Below are 5,996 nucleotides of genomic sequence, written 5' to 3'. Positions count from 1 at the left end.
TTAATTTTTTCGTCATGCTGTGAGAACCAATTTTTTCATGTTAGTTAAAACCTTTTTTTTTTATTGCATTGCTTGTGATAAATAATAAGCTTCAAATTAATAGGCGTGTTTTATTTCCGTTATTGTTTGGAGTGAGTGTGGGAATGGAGGCAATATTGGTGTGTCAGACAGTCACCTAAGCCGGCTCGAGGCGACTACTCACTGAAACCAGCCACAAATTCTCAGGAAAGAAAATTTACCAAAAACAATAGATTTCTTCACAATTTATTATTCAGTAGTGACAACAGCTTAGTACAGTGACGACACAAAGAGGCCGTGAAGACAGTTTATTACAATGGAGTAATGGCACCACAACACCACATCTGTCTAACTACATACACCACCCGTGGTACAGTGGAGCCATGCGTGCTTTGGGGTCCGAGGGGTCTCCAAGCGCACGGGTTCGAATCCTGTCCACGGTCCGAGTGTAGGTTGGGCTTCTCACTCGGGACAATGGTTTCCTAGCGGGTGGGTTTTGAGATAGGAGATACCCCCAAAAAGTACCCCCTTCAGCCCGTAAATTCCCGTGAAAAGCCCACATGGTATAAAAAAAATGAGCGAGGGAAGACTTTACTACCACGCTAACTCGCAACTCTTCCCTCCCTGGCCACCAACACCACCAGGAGTACCAGTAGGTGATAGCCGCGCAGGGTCAAGGTGCCATGCAGAATCCTTGGTGGTGGTGGTGGTGCGTTTGCCGGGCCGCTGGGGTGCGCTGCGAGGCAGAGTTCCTCAGCGGCAGTAACGGCGACGGTAGCGGTGATTGTGATGGTGGAAGGGTCTGTGAAGGGTGAAGGCCGTGGGAAGCAAAGTCCCTCCCTGATGGTGCAGGAGTCGGGGGTTCGCTGTAGTCAGGCCTTTGGATCACCAACTCCTGTAAGGGACAAAAATTAACTGATTATATCCACAAGTACCACGCTACACTGTCGTACACTACACACTTTCACTGCCTCAATCAGCCTCTCACTCGCCCCCCTCCCTCGTTATCCCACCCACTCCAGTTACACCCTACACCTTTCACCCTTCTCCCAGCGTTTCCCGTGTTTAGGGTAGCAGCCCGCCCCTTTCCTGTTAAGGACACTCGCATCCCTTCATTCTCACATCTCCCAGGCCAGTCTCGGTAAGGCACACCACGTCACACTCCCTCAAAACTTCCCCCACACCCGATCCTCTCACATCCATACAATCTTGCCACACATTCATCTACCTGGTTAGTGGAATTTTCCCTGCCGTCATCTGCTGGATCTCGTCGCCAATCCGCCTCACCACACCTGCCTCGCTATCACCCACTCAGCGACGGCGTTAAGAGTACGCAGTGTGTGTGGACGCGATGCATGGCAGAGCCATTCCCTGATGTTGCAGCGGTGGCGAGGTAGAGGTGTTGGTAGTTGGCGTTTTCAGTGAAGGCGTCGTGATAGTAGAGGAGACCCACTATCGCTGGCGAGTCAGGCCTTTGGATCGTCAACTCCTGTAATGGACAAAAACATGAACAAAACGCTCGTTCACTAGCTTGCCCTAAACCTCCTCTACTGCCTCAATCAGCCTTTCACCACCACCACCACATTCCCTTCACGTCTACTCCACTCGTTCACCCAAAGCGTGTTCTAACTCATTCAAACACTTCATTAACCTATGTCTGTCCTAAACAAATTCCTTCACTGCTTTAGCCAGCCTTTCCCTCGTCTCTACTCAGTTCCACAGATCCACTACTATCGTCCTTTTCACGCCACTTCCTTATACTCACAGTCGTTGTCACGAACTGACAAATATATCGAACACCTCTACAACAATGATACGTCCTGATGAAGTCTCGTCCGTTCAACTACCACTTCAGAACGAATTTGATGGCTATATTCCCAAACAGGACTTCCCGTTTCAAACTTGCAGTCTAGTAACAGATCCCCCAGAGCGGTTTACGTCACCCTCGTTTTACTACCTTCAGCACGAATCCTGTCCTTCACTTACTTGCCTGCCTGCCTTCCACTTCAAGAACTAATTTCATGGTTATATCCCCAAACTTGACGTTACACTACCACGTCTCGCTTCTTATGCACGTAACTTGAAGCAGCAACCTCGTTACCTTCAGAAATCTTGCCCACTCATTCTTTTTGCTGTTTCCGAGACCTATTCTCTAACGAGGGAACCACAATGACTTCCGAAACATTTTGACCTCAAATATAACTTATTTAGGATTTCTATAGCAACTCCTCACGTTTAATCCCTTCAGCACCAAGACACGTTTTCATATTCCTTCTGTTACTATATGGTGATTTTATACAACTACAGAAACTTGCGTGAGAATTAAAATAGTGAAGACTGGCCATTAACCTTGAGACATCCATACACGCTTCGTAACATCAATAGAATTATCTCGTACACATTTCATGGTAAAAATGCGTCATAGTACTGAAGAGGTTAAGCGTAATTCTTCCTACATAACTACAATGACCACCAAAACACTTCACTTGCTACAGCTATTACCCAAGTCTATTCTGAACCCATTTTACTGTAACCACACTAGTGAATGAACGACCATCTGTCCCTACTGACAACTAGAGCGAGTAAACACTTATATGTAGCGATAGTTCCGGAGACATCCTGCATACAGACAGACAAACATCGTACAATTATCCTTCCAATAGACAGTACACATCCTACACATATCCAGTTACCCTTTATCAGTCAACATTCTTAATCCTCAAGTTACTGACTAACAACTTCCTATCACCACTACAGTGTCAATGCGCACACAACGCCAACACCTACACCATTGATTCACATACCACCAATCCCTCCGCTGTGCTGTGCTGCGGGGTGCTGTGCTGCGGGTGCTGTGGTCCGCTAGCCTCCTCACAGCAGCGGCACGTCACTCCACCGCACGAAAAACCTCAATCACGTACGCCGCTAGCCTCCTCACAGCAGCGGCACGTCACTCCACCGCACGAAAAACCTCCATCACGTACGTCAAGCTTCCCGTTGCTGTTCCTCCCGCTGCTGCACGTCACACCCGACAACAAGACACAGACGGACATTGGGCTGCGAAGATTCGAGGGGTCGATAGTAGCGTGGTGATTCAAGAGATGTAGCGGGCGTGATGTCTGGGTGAAGAATGGTCCAGCTGTCATTCTAAACTCCTGATCCTGCTTCGGTTCTTGCTCTCCCCCACAATTTGAGGGCAAATGAGCATATGAAACGCTGCCAGGAACCTAACCACTGCTCCACCACCTGGATATAAACTAGCCACGCTCTTTAACTCCCTCCAAACCAACCGTTACACAAACTCAATTGCATTAATTTGTTTTATCAGTCATTTCTACCTTCCGTGTAGTACTTATAATAATGTTTTTTTTTTTCATTTTGTTGTAACATTTTGAATCTTCCTTCGTAATAAATTATTATGATAGATAATAATTCTCTCTCTCTCTCTCTCTCTCTCTCTCTCTCTCTCTCTCTCATACACACACACACACACACACACACATCCCCCGTGTGATGTGTGTGAGTGAATGAGTGTGCGTGCGTGCGTGTGTGTTTGCGCGTATCTGTGAGCATGTGATGTGTGAGAATGAGTGTGTGTGTTTGTGTGTGTGTGTGTGTTTCACTGTTTGATCTGGTGCAGTCTCTGACGAGACAGCCAGACGTTACCCTACGGAACGAGCTCAGAGCTCATTATTTCCGATCTTCGGATAGGCCTGAGACCAGGCACACACCACACACCGGGACAAGGTCACAACTCCTCGATTTACATCCCGTACCTACTCACTGCTAGGTGAACAGGGGCTACACGTGAAAGGAGACACACCCAAATATCTCCACCCGGGGAATCGAACCCCGGTCCTCTGGCTTGTGAAGCCAGCGCTCTAACAACTGAGCTACCGGGCGTGTGTGTGTGTGTGTGTGTGTGTACCTGTGAGCATGTGATGTGTGAGTGAATGAGTGTGTGTGTGTGTGTGTGTGTGTGTGTGTGTGTGTGTGTGTGTGCGCGCGCGCGCGTATCTGTGAGCATGTGATGTGTGTGAGTGAATGAGTGTGCGTGCGTGCGTGTGATGACGAACGTGTGTCCAACGAGCGCCTACTTTATACGCCTTACCGTACCACCACTACCACCATCACCACCACCACAGTGTCAGGAGCAAGTCGTTAACAGGCGGGGCACCTCCACAAATTTTAAACACACTTAAACTTCTTTCCTTATAACGTGCGAGGACGAGTGAAGAAGCAAGTGCATTGTGTTTTGTGCGTGTATGGACGAGTTCCTGTGCGTGCCATGTGCTCGTTGGTAGGACAGCGAGAGTGCGGCAGTTAATCCCTTCAATACTGACACGCGTTTTTACCTTGTAGTGCGATTAGACGATTTTATTTGCGTTAGGAAGGGTCAGTGGAGCTCAAAAGATTAATGATTAGAGTCTTTACTATTCTAATCCCAACATGTGTTTCTGCAGCTGTAAACAATCACCAGTTAGTAAGCAGAATGAATATGGAAACACGTCCTGATACTAAAGAGGTAACCACCACCCTCAGAACAGTCATGAACTGCCTCCTCAAACTCACTTGTAAATACGTAATACCAAATCTTTTTATCAGGCTATATCGGGTTGAGAGTTGATAATATAGGCTTAACTTAACTACTATACATTTCAGCGGTGGACAAACGGTGTTTTTTGCAGAAATCTCCTAAAACGAATCGTTGGATGAGTATGATATTTCAACACACTACCTTGAACATCCGTTCGTAATTTATGGTTAACATACCACAGTGCTATATGTGTTATGTGAGGAGTTTACTGAGTGATATTACGCCTAATCCAGTCATCATATCAAAGGTGTTATACAGAATCGGACGGGTGTGGGGTACTCGTCTAACCCCCACCACCACCACCACCACCCTGAAGAACCCCCAGACCACTCCTTCTCTACCCCAGTATCGCATGACCCTCTTCCCGCTTCCTCTTCACCCCTATTCACACCATCAGCCTTCCACCTTTGATTTTTTTCCCTATTGTAATTACATACGTATAGGTATAATAGTTACATACGTCAGTATGTACATACATATCATACATTAATAATATTATTTAATACAATTGCTGGTATATGTGGACATGAAAACCAGAGTGGGTCAAACGACCGTGAAAGCAATAGCTAATTCCGCTGTTAATGGCCGTATAGCTGGATAATAAGCAACGTATCTAACAACAAAATAATATTATATATAAACTGGACCACTTTTTATGATCAATAGGTAGACAGTACGCAATAAGAGTATCAACTTTTCCTAACAGTAGAAGGTCCAGGTCACAGGTAATTCCAGCACATCATGTTCACATGGTTGACCATAACGACTGCAAACATGGCTCTTCTATATACTACACGTAAACGTGCTGTTGTACAGTAATTATCAACGTGAACCACTTCTTGCCTTCATGAAATTGTACCATACTCGTTAATAATCATATCTATACATACACACTTACAGAACATTATAATGTATAAATACAGTGGTGGGAGAAGTAGGGAGGGACACAGGAGTGAGGGAGGCGAGGAGCTAGGGAGAGGAGAGGAGGGATAAAGAGGGCGAGAACTTCCGAGACGGGGAGACGTAGTAGTGGTTAGGAATGGTTTGGGTGGGTGTGTGGGGCCACACTTTCATTCGAATGCGTCAACATGACTCGTCGGCTTTGTGTTATTTTTCACGAGTAAACTCCTCACATAACACATATAGCACCGTGGTATGTTAACCATAAATTACGAACGGATGTTCAAGGTAGTGTGTTGAAATATCATACTCATCCAACGATTCGTTTAGGAGATATCTGCAAAAAACACCGTTTGTCCACCGCTGAAATGTACTATAGTAGATAACAACATAACTAAATAAATAACTAACAACATGAGTAATGAAAGATAACAGGCTCACTTGTAAATATCAAGTAGCAATTTTTTTTATCATTACGTAC

General features: G+C 45.8%; 1 long non-coding RNA gene across 1 annotated transcript; it reads right to left on the bottom strand.

Moving 5' to 3' along the window:
- Positions 1-249: 249 nt before the first annotated feature.
- LOC123501659 lies at positions 250-3,439 on the bottom strand. The gene is made up of 3 exons (XR_006673696.1): positions 2,823-3,439; positions 1,247-1,507; positions 250-913 (listed from the first exon to the last, which is right to left on the bottom strand). It is a non-coding gene; the product is annotated as an uncharacterized LOC123501659 (long non-coding RNA).
- Between the last annotated feature and the right edge of the window lie 2,557 nt (positions 3,440-5,996).

Source organism: Portunus trituberculatus, chromosome 9, assembly GCF_017591435.1.
Source record: "Portunus trituberculatus isolate SZX2019 chromosome 9, ASM1759143v1, whole genome shotgun sequence".
Taxonomy (NCBI): domain Eukaryota; kingdom Metazoa; phylum Arthropoda; class Malacostraca; order Decapoda; family Portunidae; genus Portunus; species Portunus trituberculatus.
This window is presented reverse-complemented; position numbering and strand designations above follow the sequence as displayed.